The sequence below is a fragment of the Chinchilla lanigera genome, unplaced genomic scaffold, assembly GCF_000276665.1.
Source record: "Chinchilla lanigera isolate Chin_1 unplaced genomic scaffold, ChiLan1.0 scaffold00003, whole genome shotgun sequence".
In the NCBI taxonomy this organism is placed as follows: Eukaryota; Metazoa; Chordata; class Mammalia; order Rodentia; family Chinchillidae; genus Chinchilla; species Chinchilla lanigera.
In genome coordinates this window covers 4,269,154-4,292,654 of record NW_004955404.1, presented here as the reverse complement: position 1 = coordinate 4,292,654, position 23,501 = coordinate 4,269,154, and the positions used below count along the sequence as shown (strand labels likewise).

The 23,501-nt window shown below is 42.4% G+C and overlaps 1 protein-coding gene across 2 annotated transcripts in view; it reads right to left on the bottom strand.

Moving 5' to 3' along the window:
- Fam155a (family with sequence similarity 155, member A) overlaps positions 1-23,501 on the bottom strand; it is a 582,136-nt gene that overhangs the window by 150,414 nt on the left and 408,221 nt on the right. The window lies entirely within an intron of this gene.

The following is a 23,501-nucleotide window of genomic DNA, read 5'->3' as shown; positions in this document are numbered from 1 at the left end:
GCCCCTGCATCAGGCTGGCAAATGGCTTCGAGTCCCCAGGTGCCGTAGATGCTAATGGACGAGGCTGAGATCAAGGATGCTATGCATGACTGAAATGTATATTTTGGTGACTAGCATAATTCCTTCTGTTTTCACACAGGTTTCTTTCAGACAGGATTGAGGGTGAAGTAGCCCAGGGAAGAGGTCCCTGCAGGTCGGTTATCCTGATGAGCATTTCAAGCACAAAACACATGCTCAAAATGTCAGTTTTTGTTAAGTTTTGATTTTAAAAGTCCTGGGAAATGCTTTTCTTTCCTTTCAGATCAAAGTATACTCATCTTTCTCTCTCAGTCCCATTTCTTCTGTGGACCGGCAGACCTACAGTCAGTGTCGCACCTGAGTCACCCTTTCACTACGCTACAACCACCATGTGTTGCTGATTTATGTCGTGTTTGTTGCACCTCTTCTGCTCGGCCCCTAGGCTTTGGGCTAGTGGGAGTCTTGCCTTCCCACCTCTCACGGTCTAAACAAGAAGAGTGCCTTGTCCTCTCTTACTTATAACTAAAGTATTATTTTGGTTAGGGGCTAGGAGATTGCTACAAAAGATGAAAATGTTACCTGTAAAAGTTATCTATGGAACACATAAAACAGAGGAATTAATGCCACGTTAGTGATACAAGTAGGATGTCCTAATTCCTGAAACTTTTGTTTCTTTTCCTTTGACCCCTTCCCCACTTCCTTCTTTCTTTATTTTTAGTATTCATTTCTCCTCAGTGGTAAATTCTCTTTGATTTAGGAATCAATGTTTTTCACAGCATTCACACCTCCAAGATGTCACATTTTAACCTTTATTTATTTATTCATTTATTTTGAGACAGGGTCTTGCTAAGTCACTAAATTGCCTGGACTTTGAAATTGTGATTCTCCTGCCTCAGCCTCCCGGGATGCTGGGATTACAGGTGTGTGCCACTTCTCCTTCATTTTAGTCTTGCTTTAAGGAGAGTCTAAACCAAAATGCCTTTGAAAGTTCTAAACATTCCTAGTGCTTCTCCCTTCAAAATGGAGCATGTGCTTTTGCACCACCAGAGTGGAAGGAAACTGTGGTCACCTTTGGTTTGAGTGCATTTATTTGCTCCTTAGTGAATGAATTAATGCACTCCCTCAGCTCTGCCCACGCTCACGGGGAGACGTGCATTTATACAATGTGCAATCAGTTTTACAGCGGGCACAGGGGGACATTGAGTTTTAAAGCTGAAGACAACAGACACAGCTATGCTGCTGCACGGACAGGAGAGTCTGCACACGACTTGTGGCAACACGCAGAAGGCACACTGTGAGCAAACACGTGGAAATACAAATAAATACTCTGATGATGGCCGCCATGGCACTAATAAAAACACAGCAACAGTGGGCTCTTGTATGTATTTGCAAGTCAACAAATGGCACTGACAACGAAATGAATCAGAATCAAAGGATATTTGCACAGGGCGCTTAGTCATTTCTGATTCAGTAGCATATTGAAGTCTAAACTACATTGGAATGCAGCACCATTTCCACTAGACTAGGATGCTCATACCGGCAAAGAGGCCTGCCCCACTTGTACTGCTCATCATTCCTATGAAAAACCCCCAGGGAGCACGGAGCCCACTTGGGGCCTAACTGTTAATAAGACACCTCCTTCTTCACACCTCGGAGACCACAGGGGCCTTTGAGGTTATTTAACAAGCTTGGGCAATGTTTTAGTTTCTAAAGTTATGGAAATTTTCAGACATAGACAAAAAGAAAATGAAGAGAGAATGAGACAGAACCCTAACCCACCATCACCCGCCCACAACGCATACCTGCTCACTCCCCATCTGTACCTCTATCTGCTTTTCCACACTCTGGATTATCTTGAAACAAATGCCAGCTGTTGTATCAATGCACTTTCTTTTGTAACAACATATTTTTTTTAAACCAGAACCTCAATACTGTATTAATTCTCACATCTAAAAATACCTTAATAAACTCAAATTTATCTTATACCATAACTTTAATAGATTATTCAAATTGGAATGCAACAGTGATAGTAGGTAGATTTTCTAAAGTGTTTCATAGTCTACACCTACATTTCCCATCTCCTATTTTTCTCCTCTAGTTTTATCTTCTCCCTCTCTCTGTCTCTGTCTCTCTCTCACTCTCTCCACTTTCACTTAATACAATAGGTCACCATTCCTGTAGAATTTCTTATAGTCTCGATTCACTGACTGGGCATCCTGTTATTTACTATGTCCTCTTTCTCAAGTTCTGTAAATTGGTAGCTAAATCCTTAGGCTCCATGGGTCTCAGCCTCTGAGTTTTCAATCAAGTCTTGCATACATTTAAATATTTATGTTTGGTACATCAGGAATGGATCAGCACCCTACGACTTGCACCTTTGTTTTCCCACTTCATTGTCTGGCCTCACTTGTCAAGGAAATTATACCTCATCAGGTGAACAGAAGCCACCAGTCACTACAATAGTAAATGTAAGAGACCCGAGGAATTAAGGGATTCATAAGAAAAGTGACTTCCCCAGGCCTAGAGGCATTTTGGGGAGGTGGCTGCAAAAGTGCATGGGGTGAACGGAAGCCTGACTGGCTCAGGCTTTACAGGGAGCAAGTGCCTGGGAATGTGGCTCTGTCTCCTGAGGAACGTTGAACAGGAGAGGCCAGTGCACAAAGCAGGAGACACAGGAGGAGACGTGGGCAGACCTGAAGGACAGAGCGCTGTGGGCCAAAGACTTGAGATCACCTGGGTTGGGGCTCTGGAAGCAGAAGATAAGCTGGGAGGAGAGGTGAGGGAGAGAGGTCAGAAGGACCAGACTCCAAGAGCACGGGAAGCGATCCAGACAGAGGTTGGCACAGAAGGGGCCAGGGACACCGAGAAGCAAACAAGAAGGTACCCAGAAGATGCCAGGCACTGAGCAGGGAAGAGATGAATATTGGTGAGTCTGCCAGCTTTCCAGGATCTCACAACAGCCAAAGCATTGGAAACCCCCCCCCCCATTTGTGAGGGAGAGATGGAGCACAGCTGCCGGCAGAGGTGGCAGTGAGGTGGCGGCAGAAGTCCGCTCCCGCTATCGTCTGCTCTGCTCTGCACCTGGACACTTTCTGATCTCTGAGAGGCCCTCGAGGCCGCGCGCCTTGGTGGGGGCTGTGAAATGAGAGAAACAGGATGTGCTGCTCTCTCCCGATGCTCTTGGAAGCGGTGCCTGATTCTCCATGCTCTCTTCTGTCTGAGAAAATCCTCAATCCATGTCCTAGGCTGTTATAGGCCGGGAGCATTGCCCCGAGAGCCTGCGATCATGGAAGCTGCACAACACCCCATACTACACTTGCCCACATGGGACAGTGACACTCTTGTTCCCTCAAGCTGCTGGCATTTTAGAGTGGCGAGGACATAATGTGCTTTCCATTGACTGACCCAGCAAAGGACAAGGCTACCTATGATGGTAAAGTGGGGACAGTGACAGCTTTGATTGCAATATTTGTAGAAACAAGAACGCAGGGCTGTGTGAACATCCTTGGGCTGCTGTAACAGGGTGCCACCTAGTAGCCGACTGAGACACCAGAGAGGCGTGGTCCTGGAGATCTGAAACAAAGAGGTCCTCCGAGCAGAGCTTCCTCTGACCTGTAGGCGGGAACCCATGCTGTCCCTTCCTGGCTCCTGCTGGTGTCTGGTGTTTCTTGATGGGCAGCCACGTCCCTCTTCCCTCTACTGTTGTCCCAGGACATTGTCCCCATGTGTCTCTTTCTCATGGCATTTCGCTCTTATCAAAGGACATTAGTCATGTCCGACCAGGGCTCACCCTAACAATCTCACTTGAACTTTGCATCTGCAAAGGCCTTATCTCCAAATAAGGAATAATAAATTTTTTCATAAATTTTGGGAAATAAGACTTCAACCTATGCTGTTTGAGGGACAGAATTCAGCTCAAAATCACAGTACTTCGTGGCCAGTGGCACTTGGGTTCTGTTACAGAGCATGCAAGTGTGTGTATAGGCCCCCACATGGGCTAGCCATGTGACGTGTGGCCTTTGCTACACCCACAGTAGGTCCAGTACCACTTGGATCCCCTACCCTGGGGTCCAAAGCCATCCTGACACTGAAGGTTGGCATCTGCTCTGATTCCTCTGAGCCACGAGGACAGAAGTATCAGGGCACTGTGCTCTCTGTGGCTGGCACCATGACTTCAGTGCTCATCCAATATGCCACGTATTTTTGGACAAATAAAGAAGGTTTTACACAGTAAAATCAATTTTAAGCAAAGGAATTAAAATTTCTCTTCCATTTTATCTTAATGACAAAGGACATTAATTTTCGCATGGAAGTGAGGTAAGACACTGGCATCTGTCTCAAGTACACAGAACCTGACAGCTAGATCTTGGAGGATATCATACTGACTTCGAGACAAACAGAAGGTACTGTCCATCAACCATGAGTTACATGAATTTGTGTTTTCATATCATTGCCTTAAAAAATGACTACAAGTAAGTCTGTTTGGAAAGGATCACACCTATCTACTATGATGGACGTGGATTCACTGTGAAAAGGAGCAGAACAAAGTTTGCAAAAAAGAAGAAAAATCACAACTACAGAGAGAACCTTACAAGGTGCAAGGACAGGGTCAGGTTTTAGGATGAAGGGTCAGGGTCAGCTCATGGGACTAAGTTGACACTTAGCCTGCCTTATTCTCCAAAGGTAGCCACTGCTTCAATATCCCCAGCCACAAGCACAGATCTCTGGACTCCATCTCCTTCCTCTACTCAGAAGTCTGCCCTCAGAGGTCTCCTACTCCAGGAAACATAGTGAAGGGTGGAGGAGCAGGCGTGTTCCTGAGCGCAGGCACGTGTACTGATGCCACCTGAGTGTTCTCTGCACCTGGCACAGAGTCAGCCCTCATTCACAGTGAGTGTTGTGATGGCGCGGGAGCTCACACTTCAGCAGAGCCAGGCAAGGCCTGGGGAAGCTGACCTCCTTCTGCTGTGCCATTGAGGAAGGCACAGGGCTGAATCACACAGGAATGGGAGCCTTCCTTCCCAGCAGAAAGACTGTCTTCTACAGACACCATAACGTGATGGACTCCGGGGATACAACCTCACAGGCTTGCCATGTACTTGCACCTAAATGCATTTTTGCCCTCTTCCCATTCATTATTTGGCATGACTGATTTGCACACACTGCTTACCCTATGCATCAAGCACCTTGCAATTTGGCTACAATACAATGAAATTGGGAGTTCCATTAACAACCGCAGTGAGATCAAACAGCCGATTGTGAGCCCTCTAAAACATCTCCCCCTGTGCAGCATGCAACAAAATAAATTATGCAGCAAAAATGAAAATCACACTAATGCACGCAAAGACACGTAGTGGGATAACAAATCATGACTCGTTCTGAATGGAAGCAAGAGTCCTGCTTGGCCCGTGGATGCTCAGTGAGAGAGTCAGTGGAACACCCTCATTCAGGAAGCAAGTCTCCAGGGTTCAGTCTTCTATGGAGTCTAAATTTGTGTGTACAGGCAAATACTTGCTGGACTGTGATATGTAAAAAAGAGAATAAAAGGACAATGAAAGTACAGAATAAAGGACAATAAAAGATACAAAATTTCAAAACAGATGATAGGAAATTAACAATGGTTGTTATATTGCGTATTGTTGTCTTTAAAGTAGTTGCTCGGATTATCAGATACAGGCATGCAAAATTGATTAAACAGTATAAGCACTATCTATCTGTCCCTTTCAATGAACTAATAAAAATTAATAGTAAAATTATCTTAGCCATCTTGTATATATATATATATATTTTTTTTTTCCCGTTCCTTCTTTCTTTCTTTTCTCCTTTCCCCCACCTCAGTTGTTTTTTCCTTTTGAGCAGTTTCTTTCCCTTTCACAATGTCTATTGTACCTTTTAGGTTTTATTTACTCCAGGTTCTTATACTAGGGAGACAATATGATGTTTACACATGTGGGTCTGATTTGTTTCCCTTATGAGTATGGTCTCCAGTGGCATCCATTTACCTAATAGCAAGTAAATATAGGGGCTGTGATTTTAATGTGGAAGAATTTTAGATTGTGCAGAGAAAACCATCTTTCCCTGTGATGGAGAATGACTTGAAATACCTAACTTGGCAGGAGACTGTAACTCCTCTATTCTTTTTGTTTTTTTTGTTTTTTGTTTTTTTTTTTTTGGTTTTTCTCCGGTACCGGGAACCGAACTCACGACCTTGCGCTTGCCAGGCAGGCGCTTTTAACTCCTCTATTCTATCTTCTTTGTCCTCTCTCTTTTAGTCTCTGCCTTTCCTTAAATTCTGTAAAACAGAGGTGGCTTTTAACCCTACATCCAGGAAACACCAGCCTGTGCGAAGTGAGTTCAGAATGCATGTGCAGTGAGAAGGTCTCAGCTCAGGGTGCCTTGTGATAGCTACTTTTCCCTTTTATTTTATTCTTCTTGTGACACATTGTCCATCAACCCAACTAACTTGGCCCGTACCTTTAATTCTGTCAACTGACTTTTGCATTGAATGGAAAATTAAGCTGTGATTAACAGAAAATCCATGTTAACAGTGGGACATAGAATCAGTGAAGTTTCCATCCTTCTCGGTGAGCTACGCGCAGTCTAGAGCTGGTCGGAGGCCCTGTGTTAACAGAGACCCTGGCTCTTTCTCTGTTGTTCACACACTGCCCTCACTGTCTGGTTCTATTTTCTGAGCTGCTCCTGGGGACCCCTACAGAAACAAAGAAAGGTCAGGGACATATACTAACTTTTAAGGTGATTTTTGGGTTTTCTACAATGCACTTCTGTTTGTGTCCCGGTGGCCAGAACTGGGTAGCATAGGAAATACAGTCGTTCATCTGAGGGCCCCTGTGAGACAAGAGGTAGCCAAGGGAAGAGCTGGGAAAAGGAGGAAAGCAGCACCTAGGAGCCCACTGTCCAGTCTGCGTGGCCTGTGGCCACCCCACTCTGGTCTCTCTCCACAGGAGCTTCTGCTCTGGGTCCTCTCTCCATGTGTCTCTCACGAGGAAGGACACTTGTGATTAGATACGGGGCTCACCCACCACATCAGCATGATTTCTTCATCTTCAGACTCTTAGCCTAGTACCCTGGGCAAAGACTCATTCTCCAAATGGGGCTGTGAGCAGATCCTGGGCTGTGGATGTGGAACCTCTCCCTGCAGTGTCCTGTATTTTCTGTCCCCTCCCCATTAAGTGAAATTCCCTTTCCTGTACACTGGTGAACAACTTTCATTACTGTTACAAATCCCCACTTGGTATTTCTTGTGTGTTCCTTGCTTCTAAGGAAAGCAAAGTGCTCCTCCTTTAGCCTTCCCTGGTCCCCCCACAGTGATATCAGGGCACCCGTCAGATTTATGACAGATGTCCTCATCAGACAGTGGTTCCTCCTCCTTAGAATCTCACCATTCATTTCTGCATTTATATTTCACTACATGGAATATAGTAGTAGTTGCTCGATGCTCTATGATGCTTTTCACCTGCGAGCTATCTTCCCCACACAACTAAAGATATCATCTTATTGAGAACCACATGCACTGACATTAACAGTAATATAATTAATAATAGCTAAATCCTGGAAGCAGCCTATATGTCCATCAACAGACGAATGGATAAACAAAATGTGTTATCTACTCATCATGGATTACTACTCAATTCTAAAGGATACATTTGAGACATTCATGGGAAACAGGATACCGCTAGAAATCATAATGTTTCGTGAAATTAATCAGACACAAGCTTAAGTATCGTATGGTTTCTTTCATTTCAGTAATGCTAAGTAGAAATAAACAGCAAAATAAAAGACTGATTATAGGAAACAGGGATGTAGCTCTTTTGCAAAGGGAATGCATCCAGGAGAGTGAGAGTAGGGGAGGGAGGGGAAGGAGAAGTGAAAAGATTTAAAAGGTGGCATGCACACGTACCACAGCCCACAGTGAATGTCAGTGCCACATGTGATGAATAGCAATTGAGATGATGATGCTGATGCTGATGCTGATGTTTATCTAAATGGGGGAGGGGATCTAAAGACAGACAGAGGGAGAAGAATCAAGCTGTGTTATACACCTGTGCTACTTAAGATGAATGAATGTAAACTTCATGTACCGCCAACATGATAAAATAAAATTTAAAGACTATAATGCTTTTCAACAATTTTTCTTATTACACACCATCTAGATGTTTTAAGTAAGTATAAGAGAAAATAAGTACAATTCCCTTTATGACCCTGTCATCAAGAGATAAAAATAAGGAATATGTAATTTATGTAGATATTTCAAATATTCATGTGTTTCCATGGTGTATATATTTATGTATACAGAGTAACTCACTAAAATTAAATCTTTGTGTGCATTGTTTTTTCCCTGAAACATGATATCCACTTAGTGTTTGTTGGATAATGAATCCATGCATTAAGGAATTAAAGTCTACTCCTAGAAAGACTAACATGACCACAGAATCAAAGAATCAGAGAAGTCACACTTTGGCAAAAACATGAATCCCGTCGTTGGATCGTAAACATTTCATTTTAAGAAACTGTCAGGCGGAATTTAATCACTATCCCAAATGTCTTTTTCTTAAGCCTAGAAATAGAAGAATCCTTCTGGGAAATAAGTGTTATGAAAGAGCTTATTCTTCTTGAAATCACTTTGCTCATGTTCTAAAATATAATGAACAATAGTTCATATGTTTTCTACACATACTTAATTTGAGTGTCTTTCCAAAGCCGGTCTGGGACAAGGTGAGAAGATGTTAACTGAAGCTTTATTATAAAGGTTTTGTTCATTCACTTATTAAATGAAAGAAAAACAGAAAGTAAACACTCCATCATGAAATTTTTTATTTTTCATGAACTGAAATTAACATGAAATGTCCTGCAGAAGAAAGAATTCATCTCTGGAAGCCCGTGGCTAGAATGCCGCTGTGCTTCTGATGCACGCAGATGTCACAGTGGAAAAGCTAACTGTCTATTAGCCTCGGGCACAGGAAGTACAAATCTGTGAACTTCACATGAAAATGAAAACAAGCTATGTTGAATCCCTGCCTTCCAAACAGCACTCGGGAAAAGGAGTGTGGCTGTGGGTGTGTCTGGAGAGGATGGCCCACCGCAGCGTCCGAGAACAGGGCACAGATCGGGAGACACATCAGCGCTGCTCCTAGGGACACATCCTTTTCTCCCGCAATGATCCGCTTCAGACGTTAAAAGAAATTTGAGCTTCTAGAGTTCCCTGGAAGAACTCAAGAATGCTCTTGGAAAGTCTTCCTACCATCCCACAGGATTTGAACTTACAAAGCCTACTTACAAAGATGAAGCAGTAATCATGGAGCCCTTGGCAGAGACAAAAATCCACTCTTGGTGATCATCATTAACCTGGCTCCACATGGACTTCCCTTAATTAGAGTTAGATTGTTCTATGCATGGGTTCAAAAGTGGTTTCATGTAGAAAAAAACTAAAGATTTATAAGTTATAATTTACGATTAAAGAACTTACATCCTCTTCAAACACTACCTCTTGCTAAGATCTGGCTTTAAATAAGAGAGAGCACCACAGAGTATATTTTAAAGCAAAACAGCAAACTTGAAATGAAAAGACCCGCATTTTGGTCCTTAGTTTTCTAAGCCAGAGCTTTCTCCACTGCACAGCTAGGGGGGGAATTCTGAAATAAGAGCTTTGAGATGCAATCACAGTAGAAACTGGAAATGCATAATGAGACATGTTGTACTCCTTAGAGTAAATGCTTCTCGTGTGGTTTTTTCTTAAGTGTTCCAGTAGGATTGAGTCCTTCAACCAAAAGTTAGAGATTCTTTTTGACAAAGATATCATTTAAACCTCAGGAGCTGGGGGTGAAGGCTGCTATGTTACATAAGTGTTAACACAGCATTCACTTTCTCAAGTCTACAAATTGTGAGAAATCATGATCAAAAAGCATCGTAACTAATTTTCCAGTCCAAGTGGTTCTCTGATTGGGTAGAAGTGGCAGAAATCAAACCTATGTTACACTAGTTAAATGAGCAGTACTATCCCATGAGTTAAACTTCTACCGCGGTTTGGGAAACATTGAAGTGTACCCCTTGAAACAAATACTTAATCTAGCTCCACAAACGTCCCCCATCCAGGATCCTATGTGGTTGAGGCTCCTTGGACCGTATATGGTAGTGAGGACCCCGAATGAAAAGCCTGACATGTGAGCTCCAGCCTCCCCATTTTGTCTTTCTGACTCATCTGACTCTTTCTAATACAAAAGTTTCCACCTGCATGGGATGTACAGGACCTCCAAAACTCCTTTGTATCATTCCTTTCTCCAACAATACTGCAATTCCTGCAATTTTCTTGTTAGTACCTTTAGGGGCAAAATATGCAACACCTACATTGAAACAGTTAAAATTTACCTGGAACATCTAGCCTGCCAGCCATGAAAAACTAAACAAACATAAATACAAGTAGTCATTCATGTATAGCTGCTGTACATTCTTCTCTCATTCTGCCATTATTACAGCATAACCACTCACTGAAAGGTGGAAGACTTCTCTCTAAGTTAATTTTTGATACCAGGCATGGTAGAGCATGCGTGTAATTCCAAGTCTAAGAAGGCTGAGGCAGGAAGGTCCCTGTGAGTCTGAGGCACCCGGAGCTACAAAGTGAGTTCAAGGCCAGCCTGAACTGCATAGTTAGACCCTGTCTGAAAAAGACAAAAGGAAAATAATTTTTGACCTCTAAGTATTTGAAATTCAACAGAGTATTTAATGAAATTATAATAATGAAGCAGATCATGTGATTAATGGCATAAAAAATAGTTGTGGAAAGAAACCTGAATTCTGACCCTGGGTGTAAGTGGTGGAACTGCTTATCAAGGAAGATCGCTCTTAAATGAGACAATGGAACACGATCCTCCGACACAGATCAGCACTTCTAACCTGTGAGCTACAGAACATGGAAACTCCTGAGAAAGCCTGTAAAGCCCTGCCCAGCTCAGCACTGCTGAATAGATGTAGTCACTCATAGCCCTTCCCGATCACTGTGACCCTGGATACAAACGGGTCGGACCCAGACTCACTGCGGCTGACCTCTGCTAGCATGTTATTTATTTATGCTTTCTGACTCTGGATTTCTTCATTCTATAAAGTGGGATAGTAACGTATGCTCTGCTTGATGTCTTTGCAAGTAGTTCATATGAGCTGTGTGATCATCCTGTGACTAATAAAGCTCTCATTTCAGGTACATAGAGCACCTAGGGAGGACAGATTCTTCACAGGATCTCATGAAACACTGTTCCCCCTCTTTCTTCCTTGATTCTTCATTAAAGGAGGATCAAACAGGGTACAATGGTGCAAGTCCATCATCCCAGCAGTAAGGTAGCTGAGGCTGGAGTATTATAAGTTTGAGCCCCACCTAGGCAATTTAACATGACTCAATCACAAAATTTAAAAACAATAGCAAGAAAAAGAAAGGGTTGGTGATGTAGTTCTGTGGTAGAGTGCCCCTGAGTTGGATCTTTAGTAAATAAAAAATAAATAAATAGGTAGATAGATAGATAGATAAGACATTAAGCCAATAAATTGCTATTTTTTCAGAATCTCAACCTGTTCTTTGAAACAACCACAAGGAGGCAGCACTGTTTCTTGCTCTCTGTGTCTGCCTCTGTCTCTGTCTCTGTCTCGTCTCTCTCTTCACTCCTAAGTCTAACTTATTTCAGAGAAAGCTGATGGTTTCAATTTATAAAACCCTGACTGAATATGGCAGAAGGTTCAGATTTTCAGTCAAAAGTGTCTACCTGGTTTACAGCAAATATGATAATATTATCAAAAAATAGATCGCAAGTAAAGATCAATACTGTTAACATCATACTTAATACTCCATAAGACAAAACATAATTTTCCTCTGCTTCACCTAAAATATACGTATTTGGCATGCTTGCTTCCTAGTAAAACTGAAGTATATTCAAGTATTTACCCCTCTCTAAATGCCCAGTGGTTCTTTAAAGGGCACACCCTCCATGGTACAACTGTAAAGAGCATACACAGAATCCACTCGTGCCCCTTTTCCTCCTCTCTGGTCGGTCTCTCTGGACCTGGCACAATCCCTCAAACACATTCCTCTTCCCCAGCTCTCCTTGGTAAAGCATCTCCTTCTCAGTTTACCACAAAGAACACAGAATCATTTTCAGAGAAGAATAAATCTTCTCTGACTTGGTGAGTGACTGTGTTGGTCTTTTTCATTGAGCTGAGTGGTCACCCAATAGGACATGAATAGTCAGAGTGCGCTTCAGATTCTCAAATATTACTTCATGAAGGTTTTTATTTTATGCAATATGCCAAGCTGCATGTAAAGCTTAATGATCTAAATATCATTAAACAGCTTTCCCTTGAAGAAATGAATCTACGGTTACCCTAGTAGTGCTCACAGAAGGTTTCAGTGACGTGGTGAGAGTTTCTGCTCACTTCTGGGCTCAGAAGTTGAGGATCTGCCCTAGTGAGCAGTGAATGGAAAAAGGGTTTGCTGTCTAAAAAATTTGTGAACTTCCTCCCCAAGATAATCTGATGGAGACCCTCTTTTGATAAGATGAGAACTGTCCTCTGGTTGCCATGTGGGCTTGCTGAAGAGGTTTTCTTCGTTGACCATAAATGGTCATTTCAAGCAGCTTTTAATAGTTTGCATTAATAGAGCTTCTATCCATACAAACGGCTCAATGTTGTTCTCCCTAATTTTACAGAAAAAATAGTAAGTCTATAAATCCAATTCCATGAATTTAAGTAAAATAAGTATAGTACACTTATAGTTTCAACAATTCTAATTCAAAAACCATAAATGAGAAAAGTCTGCAAGTGGCATGGGCTCTGATAGGTGTGTACATGTGTGTGTGTGTGTGTGTGTGTGTGTGTGTGTGTGTGCTTGGCTTTCAAGTGTGTGCCTCAGTGATTTATCTTGTGGAAACACACTTGTCATTGTCTCTCTGCCCCAGCCACTGCAGACAGACTGGAAGCTCTTGTAATACGTCTCATATTCTCGAAAAGGAACTCCAGGAAGCATGTGGCCACATTCCAGAGAAACATCATTGCTTTTTAAAATGTACATTAAAGAAGAAAAGACATTCCAAAAACTGCCCATAGCATAGGTAATTAGGAAATGCTTCATTTTTGTGCTTTGGCTAAACTTGCTTATTAGTAATGGCTGATCCTTGTAAGTAATACAGGGCATATTTTCTGTTACTAATTAAGGAAAAATTATAGAATAATGAAAATTAACCTGAGCCACACTTTTGTTTTTTAGCAGTTTGCTATATCTTTGAGTAATTTCATTCCTCTGCATAGAAAAGACTGAAAGAAAAAAGTAGCTCCAAGTTAGACCAAAGTATTGACGTTCTGACATTCTCATTCTGAAAAACCTGCACAGCCAAAGAGAGAAATGTTCCAGAGAAGGTTGGAAAGGCGTGGACCAAGCTGGGGGGAAGACTGGCATGTGGAAGGGGCTGCGCGTGAGGCAGCAGGGTCCCAGGTGAAGCATGGCTCACGGTGGTCACACCTCACACCCGCACTGAGCAGAGCTGGCCAGGACCCAAGAAGAGACCCAGACACAAAGGTGGTGACTTCAAGGCTGGGTGCCCGAGACCATCATGGTGTAGCCTTGCTCTCGAGAATCTCCCTCAGGAATTCAGAGGCTGGGTCATGGGAACAGTCTGAAAGCCCTGGGTGATAGGGCCTCTGCGAGCCTGAGACCATGGGAGGTGCAGTCCCCCCAGCCAGATCCAAATCTGCAGCCCGGCTGCTCCTTCCTGTGACTGCGTCCCATGTCTTCTCCTGCTCAGAGTCCTGGCAATGTCCTCCAGGAAAGCCATTCCTGCTGCTACCTTAGAACACCTGTGCTATGGCCCACAGACTTTGACCTAACCCAGGGCCAGTGGGAGATTTTGTTATGAAGCACAGACAGCAGGTCTTACTATTGATGGGACTTTCCTGGTTTTTTACCTCTTCTGTCCTTCAGAGTTGACGTGGGCACCCAGGAGGTCCAGGAGCGGCACTGCTGTCTTCCTGTTCTCTGTGTCCTCACGCCTGCCATGTAATTGGTTCTCAGTAAGTGTTGCTGAACCTACTCCTCAAGTAGCTGGTTTTAATTAAAATTATGCCACACGTCGCCTAGGAAAATGACCAGAAACCTCTCTGCAAATGGAATCTGCCACCTTCTCTCGCAGGGCATTGCTGAAGATCGGAACATGCATAACAGAGTCCACACAGTACGGCCAGTCTCTCCAAAGCAACTTAGCTCTGATCTACAATGGTGAGCCATGAATTCATCAAAAAGCAGACAGGTGGGGGCAGCCTGTGCTTCGTGCTCTCGAAATTCACGTCCCTGGCCTCAGCCCAGGCCAGAAAACTGCCCAGTAATAAGTCTGCGCTTCTCTTGTCAATGCACCATGGTTTTTTTAATAAAGGCTTGCCTGAGCTCAAATATAAATGAGAAATGGGAGCAACTTACATGTGTATGGTATGTGTGTGTGCGTGCGTGTGTGTGTGTGTGTGTTAAAATTCCATTCCTGAAACACCTTTTTCTTTTGCCTCACTGTTCTCTTCTTTCTTCTGGCTTTTAATAGACATGATTTATTGTTAAAACTCCATCTCCTCCATTCGTCCCTATTTTCCACTGTGGTCCTTTCAGATTTTGGAGAAGTAGAACTTGAAATGTAGTAGGAATTAAATGCTGGGCTGCTACGCAGGGATGTTGCTTCAGAACTCAAAGTTACAATAGCTTTTGTTTTACATTCTCTACATATTAGGGCTGCCCCCACCCCAAATAAATGGAGATGTTCTTACAAATATGGATTGTATATTCCTTGAAATCCAATACATGGAGAAATATCACTAATACTAAGTGTTGGCTTAAAATACTTGAGTTGTGCAGGGATAGGGAAAGGCTATTATAATGAAATTGCCCTCAGTGAGTTACATACACACAGTCTGTGTATCTGTAAGACACACTGCAGTATAACTTTGATAGTGGTGTTTAGACTAAACACACACTGGAGCATAACACTGAGTCTCTAGGGGTTCTAAAGTGCAAAGCAGTTCCTGAGGATTCCTTTTCCTTTCCTAACCATAAACTCTGTGAGAGTTTGTAACACATTCTGGTTCAAAGGGATAAAACATTTAGCTGAGTATTTAAAAAACCCACCAAATTCATTTGAATAGTGGTGAGTGATCACTTGAAAATTATAGGCGAGTAAGGAGCTAAAAGTATCTAACTAATAAGAAATCGTAGGTACCGTGACAGATTTTCCAAAACTTAACGTTGTTGTTGTAGAAGAAAGCATAAAGATTTTTACTGCTGTTTTGATGGTTTTGTGGATCATTAAAAATGGTGTAGCTGTTGGTTTTTAAAATCTGTTTTGAATAGCACATGGGTGCAGTAAGCAATGCTACTGTGTCCTCGGGGTGGGGGGGCTGCAGGACAGAGCTCACCTCGCTGGTGTTTCTCGTTCCTTCCTTCCCTCCCCTCCCCTGTGCCGCCCTCTCTTAATCACCTTCTCAGCTGAGAAAGATCTGTCTCCCTCATTCCCATTTTCTATCTTTTATTTGGATCTTCATTTATTATTTGGGTTTCTTAGGTGAGAGAAACATGTGATACTCAAGCTTGTGTGTCTGATTTAAACAAATGATTATTTGATTAGCCTAAAACACAGGCAAATCAGGGCTTAATTTGTAAAAAAGAATATAGAACCTAGATCTCATTCATTTGGATGTATTAGTCTTTAGTGGCCATTTGAACAGGCAGTGACAGCTGTGGGCTGGCAATTTATTGCTAAGACTACTCATCACTGTGCCATGAAAGAATTGGGCTTTTCTTGTTTGCCCACAGGCGCTCACAAAAGGACATTTTTATCTTCATAGAGCACCTTGCATGTTACAGCTACAAATAGAGTTGGAAAGGCTCAATTTCTTATGGAGTTCAAAAAATCACTTTATGTTCTGTCGAGTGATTACCCAGAAATAACCATAGTAGGAGGCTGTTAATTAATTATAGCTTCTCTTATCCCCAAGGGAACGGCCAACAACAAATAACAGTGTCTTCCCATGTCTTAGTCCAAAACCAAGCCTGATTCTATTAGTGCTATAGTAACTCTCCACTAGTTTCTGGAAACAACCTAAATTTCCCTGTTTTGGTAAAGCAAAACAGTGATGTGATGTTCTTCACTGTTCAAGTTTATCTCAGAGTTGAACCGCAGGCCTCAGGAGCAAGGTGGGTGAAATGAAAGGGAATAGGAAATGTGGAGACTGGAGCTCTGCACCTCTGCAGTTCACTCAGGAAACATCTGTCCTTCCCAGCGCTGTGCTAACCCCAGCGCAGCCTCACCACCTGGCTGCTGTCACCACTCAAGACTCACCCAGTCCAGCTTCTGAGCTGCGATCCACTCAACAATTCTCCTCCTCCTCCTCCTCTTTCCCCACCTGGGAATGTGTCTGATTAATTGCATCCCAGCCTGATCACTTCTTATTCAACACCTGTTCAGAGCTAATCAAGCTCCAGACAAATGACATGCCCCGAGACAACCTACTGCAGAATAGCTTCTATTTAGAGAGAGATGATAGACCGGGCACATCACATGGGATTTACACCAGGAGCTGAGATTGAAAAGTGTCTCTGTTAAACCAGTATGACATGGAGACACAGAATTTCCTGACAGAAATACATGCTCTCTTCCGAAGACCCAGGCTTATCTGTGGATTTATTGTGAATACCTTTTGTGAGTCAAGGAAACAAAGTTATACACAAGTCAAGACTTTTTCTAATGGCTGATACAGTCCTTGTTTACTCTGTGCTACTGAGGAAGTAATGGAATATGTTCTTGTTATCATATCACCTAACATAAGTACTAATGTTTGCCATTGTTTATGATGTATCTGAGTAATTAAATGACTATACCTACTGAAATAATTCTTAAAAAGCATCAGTATTTTTAACGTTTTCAGTTCGGCAATAGCCCAAAGAATCTCAAGTTTCCCAGCCTTTATAAGATCTTCAAATATTGTGTTTCCTTTGTGTTATGTATGCATTTTCAAGCTCTAAGTATTTGTCTTACAGTAATTCCCAAAGTAAAAGTAATAAATCAGTGTAAACAGCTAATCTCAAGAAAAATCTTTTCTGGGATAGAGGACAAAGTAGTGTGACTGAATGATTTGAACCGGAGAGATGCAAATCATGGTGTAAGCTTGTGCACCAAGGGTACACGCACTTGTACTTGGGTAACACTAAGACCCACAAAGGACATCTCATAGTCCCCACCTGGCTTTCTAGAAACAAGGAAATCAGACAATATTCCATTTTAAAGTAAGAAGGATCTTGTTAACAGGTACACATCAAATAGCATATTTTCAGCAGAACTGGTTTGCTTCCACGTTATATGCGTGATGATGATGATGATGATGATGATGATGATTACAGCGTTTGTTAAAGTGGGAAGCAGGACTTGGAGAAGGACACTTTGCACTGGACATTTGAGAGGCACCACAGGCCCGGGCTGTCTGTAAGCCACGCTCCTGCAGTGACCCCAGGGCAGCAGGCACCCTGTGAGGGGTCACCCTCCTCTGCCTGGCCCTCAGTGACCATAGGTTCCCATCGCCCGGCATCTCTGGAGGGTGATTTCCGCTCAGACCTCTGTCCCACATTCTGAGCACCCTGTGGCCTCCCTCTGAGCTATCTCCGCCGTTCTTCTCTGCCTCGACTTCTCGCTGTTGCTCCTCCCGCCCCATTTTCCCTCCTAGAGAGCAGCGTCATCGTCTGACCTGTGCTACCAGCCGGCAGCCAGTGAGGCAGTGTGCTTTCCTCCTCTACCTTTCCCGTGGTCTGTGAACAAAACCTTTGGTTTTTCCCACTGGCATTGCTACGACCACCTCTCAGAGCACTCTGGTCTCTTGTCCGGCTTCTGAGTTTGCCCCTCACTGCAGTCCCCACATCCTCTCTGTTCATTCCAGAGTCTTTCCATCCCAAAGCCTCTGTACTAAAGGTCGCCAGGCCCCAACCCCTTCTTGATTCCTCAGCATCATTGCCGACTCATCTCCGTCCTGCCCCATCCCTGCAGCCTTCTTGGTCTTCTAGACAGGGCTCCAAAGTTCCAACCAGTTCCTACAGACTGGAGGTCACTGCATCGAGTGTTTATATTGACAACAATTTCAACCACGAGTTTGGCTAACTACTCGTTCGTACTCTAGGGTCGTGTATCTACAATCCTATCTTCTTTCACATGTCTTACTTAATGTTCCTTATTTTTTTGATTTTCAGTTTTCAGAACAATTTCACAAATGGTACCCCCTACTTCTCCCAATGTTAACATAGTCTATAAATATAACTTTTAGGAACCAAGGAATAAACGTCAATATAAATCTGTTAACCAAGCTGTAATCCATGCTTATGTCAGGAGCTAATTTGAGATCCCACTTGGTTTTCAGCTGTTCCATCTCCGTAGTCTCCTCCCTCCTGTGCCTGTCCCTCTGTTTTTCCCTTGTCCTGGTGGCTGTGACACACTTACTAGTGATTTGCAGACTGTTCAAGAGCAGCCTTGTCTGATGTTGAGTTCAATGTTTTTTCTCCACTGAACTGTTATGCCTCGGTGTGATGCGCCAGCTTTTGGTTAAGGGAGTAGTGTTCGCTGTGTGCTGGGGAATAAACGTGGGTGTGGAACAGACAGCAAGAACCGCAGCAGTGTGAGGAACTGATTACAAGGTACCAGAGACAGAGCTAGAGAGCGCCAAACTGCGGTCACTGAGGAGAGAGACGGGGCAGTCCGGGACTGAACCGTGGGACCCAGGGACCCAGTCTGACTTCCTGAAGGTTACAGACCGCAGTGAATGGCTGTGCATACTGTGAACATTCTGTGACCTCATTAAACTAAAGATTCTCTCCAGCAGGACTGCAAGACGTCAGTATTTTGCAAAAACTTAATCTACCTCAACAGAAAGCTATAACTGCCCAGAGTATTATGTGATTACTGCTAAAAGCCAAGTTTAGTGACAAATTGGCAAAACAATTTTATGACCACTTTCTTCTCTAAATATAGTCATGCTGTATTTACAGCGTGCAATTAAAGTAGTCAAATTTTGCCTATTTATAGAACCTATTGTATGATTTCTCTTCATTTGCAAACTAAAGCTGTCTGGTGCCATTGTACTGACCTGATTAGAATTCCGCGTGGCTGTTCAATTTACATAAATATCAATCACCGTGTACATATGCCTTCAGCATATTTAATATGTAAGATTAATTCACTTTTGATCTTGTCATTTTAATTCTCTTAAAATCATCAAAAGTTGAAGAGTCGGAAAGCTAAAAGCTCTACACATTTCAAAAACAAAGTGATCTTTTCTTGGGAGGGCATAATTGATTCTTATTCTTTTTCAGTCTTAAAAGTGTTTTGATAGAATGATAATCAGATTTAAGGGTTTAAAAACTAGGAAAATAATTTGATCTACAACTTTTCTTCCTTCCTCCTGAACAATGAATTCATGATATGTAAGTACTACATTATTATAAAAAGCCTTTGAAAAACTTGTGACTTAGGATTCTAAAATTACAAATAGATATTTTACTTATCTGAAGAAAGTCTGGTTTGTTTTTCATGCACTCAGTCAATGCAGGCAGAAGTCACCTGCCTGACAAATTCAAGTTAATTGCAACTCAAAAGCAACCTGCGGTGCAGTAAAACAGGTACACTGAGAATTTCTGTATCTTGTATCCAAACTAGACTTGTCCTTTCACTTTGCTTTTCAGAAAGCATGGGAATTTAGTGGAAAGCCTGTGAAGTAATTATTAAAATTTCAAAGAAGCAGTATTCTTCTGAAATTTTATCAGGTACACCATTATTTTCTTTCCTTGTAATTTATATCCTTTAGTAGCAACTACAAGGAAATGACATTTTTTTCCCAAATTAGTAGTAAGTAAATTATAATTTAAATAAATGAAACCAAGCAAAAAACTTTTTTTCCTAATCTGGTGCAGATAATATACACACTTTAGCCTGTGATTATTCCATATTCATTTTTCAACTCACCCTCCTCCCATGGAGTATAAGGATTGTATGAAACAAAATAATTTGAACCAAACGCAGAGGCTATGAAAGGAGTGAGTTTATCTGATATAAAAAGAGAAATAAACCAAATGCATTTATAAAAAGTTCTGCTTGCAAACAGGATGTAATAAATAGTCAGTTTTCACTGCTTACACTTTTCAGATTTGGATGGAAGCTGCTTTTGTATACTTAGTTTTGCTACTGAGTTGCAAGATTTCCAGCACCCAAATTATTCCAAACTTACTTCTCCATCTGCAGAAACCAGAAGCAGTATCCACACCTACCTTTTATAATTATACAGATTAAACTACACGAGCAGTGTAAACCTGTTAGCAACAGTTCTGAGACATATTAAGAGGAAATTAAATGTTAGGTATTATTCCCATTATTATTATTTCAAAAATATTTAAACTTCACAATAAATATATCTTATACTATTGATGATCTGTTAAAATTCAAGTATCTACCCCTTATTTCTTTTCTTTTTCTCATTTCTTTATAAATATAAAATTCCTTCAATCAACACCAAAATATATTTATGATAAGGAAAGTAAAAGGCACTTTTTATAGTTCTTGGAAGTTAATGACACTTTTTAAAACACCAAGTGTGCAGGCTTTTTAAGAACAAGATTATGTTTGTTCAGTTGTTTGCAATCTGTATATGTCAATTTTTAGAAAATAGTGTTAAAGGAGCAAATCTCTTATTTTTACATTCTGTACCCATTTATAGAAACTGCTATTTCATAGTGTATTTTTAACATCTTTTTTCTCACTTAGTGATGATATTTAAATTGAACAGAAAGGACTGTTCTTAGTTAAATCCAGACTCAGAATTAGAACGATATAATAATTCTTGGAATATGAACAGTCTGTTACTCATAATTACAAGATCAAAAGTGGTGTGTTCTCCCCGGAGACCCTGAAGTGGGGGAGGATATTTTAAATTCCATGGAAAAACAGGTGTTCTCCAAGTCTTAGTTTTGAAACGGAAAATAAATTCTCTCTTTATTTTATTTTTTTTACTGCCTCCAGTATTTTTTTTTTCTTTTTTTTCTTTTTGAGACAGGGTCTCAGTGTGCACTTCAGGCTGGCCTTGAGCTCACTTTGTAGCCCAGGCTGGTCTCAAACTCGAGGTGATTCTCCTGCCTCAGCCTCCCAAGTGCTGGGATTGCAGACTTGTGCCACCACACCCGGCTGCCTAAATTCTCTCTTTAAATGACCTAAAATCACACTTTTTACTGAATCCAATTGAGCGCGACACTGCTGCTTCACCCGTCACCTTTGTATTCTCAGTGAGGATTTGCTTAGTGAACTTGGCATTAGGGCTCATGGTAAAATACCACCAAGCCAAATACCCTCACTTAAAACAGAGGGCCAAGAGATGGAGGGACGGAGGAGGGAGAAGGGCAGGGGGCAGAAAGCGAGTGGAGCAGAGTTACATCCCTGTCCTGCCCTCGCTATGAACGTCGCCATTATGTACTGAAACATGTGCTACTATGAATAGGAAAAGGAAAATTAAAAAGCAAAAGCCAAAACGCATACTTTCCTCAAAGTCACAGAAACGTAATTCATCAACTACTCAAAAAACAACACAAAGAATAACTCTCCTTGACTGATGGTCAGGAGAATTGCTGGCTCGCTTCCTCATCAGGAAGCTCTGAGGTGACCGGAGGAGCTGCACGTCCACTCAAGTTTGTGTACAATTCCATCTCCCATAAATGGGCCTACTCATGTCTCCTTCCACCACTTGGAAAGTCCCTCCATGGTGTCCTTTCTTAAGAAGACTTGTCTAAGTCTCCAGGTCTAGTTCTTTCCAAATTTTGAGATAAATGCTCCAATCCTTGCCCTTATTTGCTAACTATTGGGCCCTTGTCAATCACCTGATCCCCGCCACGTAAGGAAAATGGCTTGACCACCTCTAAGCCTCACTGTACGAATGGAGTTTGGATGGCTCAGTCACAAATATGGGCACAGAGTTGCCACTGGCCGCTTCCTGAAGTTGCCCGAGATACTCCTTGCAGGCACTCTTGCCTGTTCTTCAGAAGCATTTAGATTTCCATGTAGGGAAGTCAGAGGAAAGGACCACAGGATAATGGATATTTCAGGGAAAGGAGATGAATAAAGTGCTCACTTAAGTCTAAGGGATGCACACAAGAGAGAGAATTACAGACAGACTCTCATGCAGTAGTTGGTGTCCCAGGCCAAAGGCGTGACATACTTTCTTCATCTAGAAGGACTGCAGTTCACATATGACCTAGCCACAGAAGAAAGAAAAACCAAAACCTGAAAGGAACAACTTTATTAGCCACTTCAGATAAAGGGGACAGTGGTCAATGGACACGTACCTGAGAGAAGAAAAACGCTTGACAAAAGGCATTTCCGCTGCTGTAAGCGTCTTTGAGATCTGGACATATCTGATGGAAATTAGGTTATTTTCTAGATGTGAACCAAATGTGAGCTTTTAAGAACTCTGAGCTATTTCAGAAATCTTATTACACCTTGTAGGAACTGATTTGCCTGCTTCTGTGACCACAGGTGAGATAATATCTGACAGAGAGTTTCTGGCCCCATCTCAACCATGCCAGCAGGCGCCTTTGTTACTTCTGGGAGCTGAAGTTGCCCAAATAAGACATGACTTATTGTCACACGCTTAATAGGGCCCTGTCAACCCCAGCTCGTGGGGCTCCTGGCTCACCTGACTGCTGCCGAATTCCTCAGTTGATATCAGCGGTGGGTTTGGAAGGAAGTTCTTTTTTTTTTCTGGTACAAGAATCGAACTCATGACCTTGCACTTGCCAGGCAGGCGCTGTGCCGCTGAGCTAAATCCCCAGCCCCCGGAAGGAAGTTCTTTAGGATGACAGCTGGCACCCGCCCAGGGTCTAGAGATGGTCTCTCTCCCTGCAAACAGTGAGACCATTTTAACTGTCAATTCTGATGTGAGGTGAGTTTATATAACCACAGTGTCATAGAAAGCCACCCCTCTCCAAAGGCTGAGAGCAGAATTATAGACTCAGGGTGTGCTTCGGAGAAAGGGGCCCCACTGCAGATGGACACTGGGCCGTGCTTCTATTTGATTAGAAAGGAAGTCATAGTACTTTGTGTAACTCCACTGACCTTTCCATAGCTCCTCTTGCTCTTGCGTTTCTTTCCTGCTGCTCTCTTCCCTCTCTCTGGGGAAGCAGCTCTTGCTGAACTCCGACTGCCCACACTCACCTTGTGTGCCTGCTCTGCTCCCCTCGGGGATGATGCCTGTAGCATCCCTCGTTTATTCCCAGAAACAAATGGGCTGCTCATCTTTGGTCCAGATATAAAAGAATCCGAAGCCTAATCTAATACTCCCAGAATTTCTCTTATAGTATGTAATCACTTATAAAATCGATCATTTGAAATACACTCAAAATAGATTTTTGGCAACTCTGATCTCATGCGAGAGAAAAG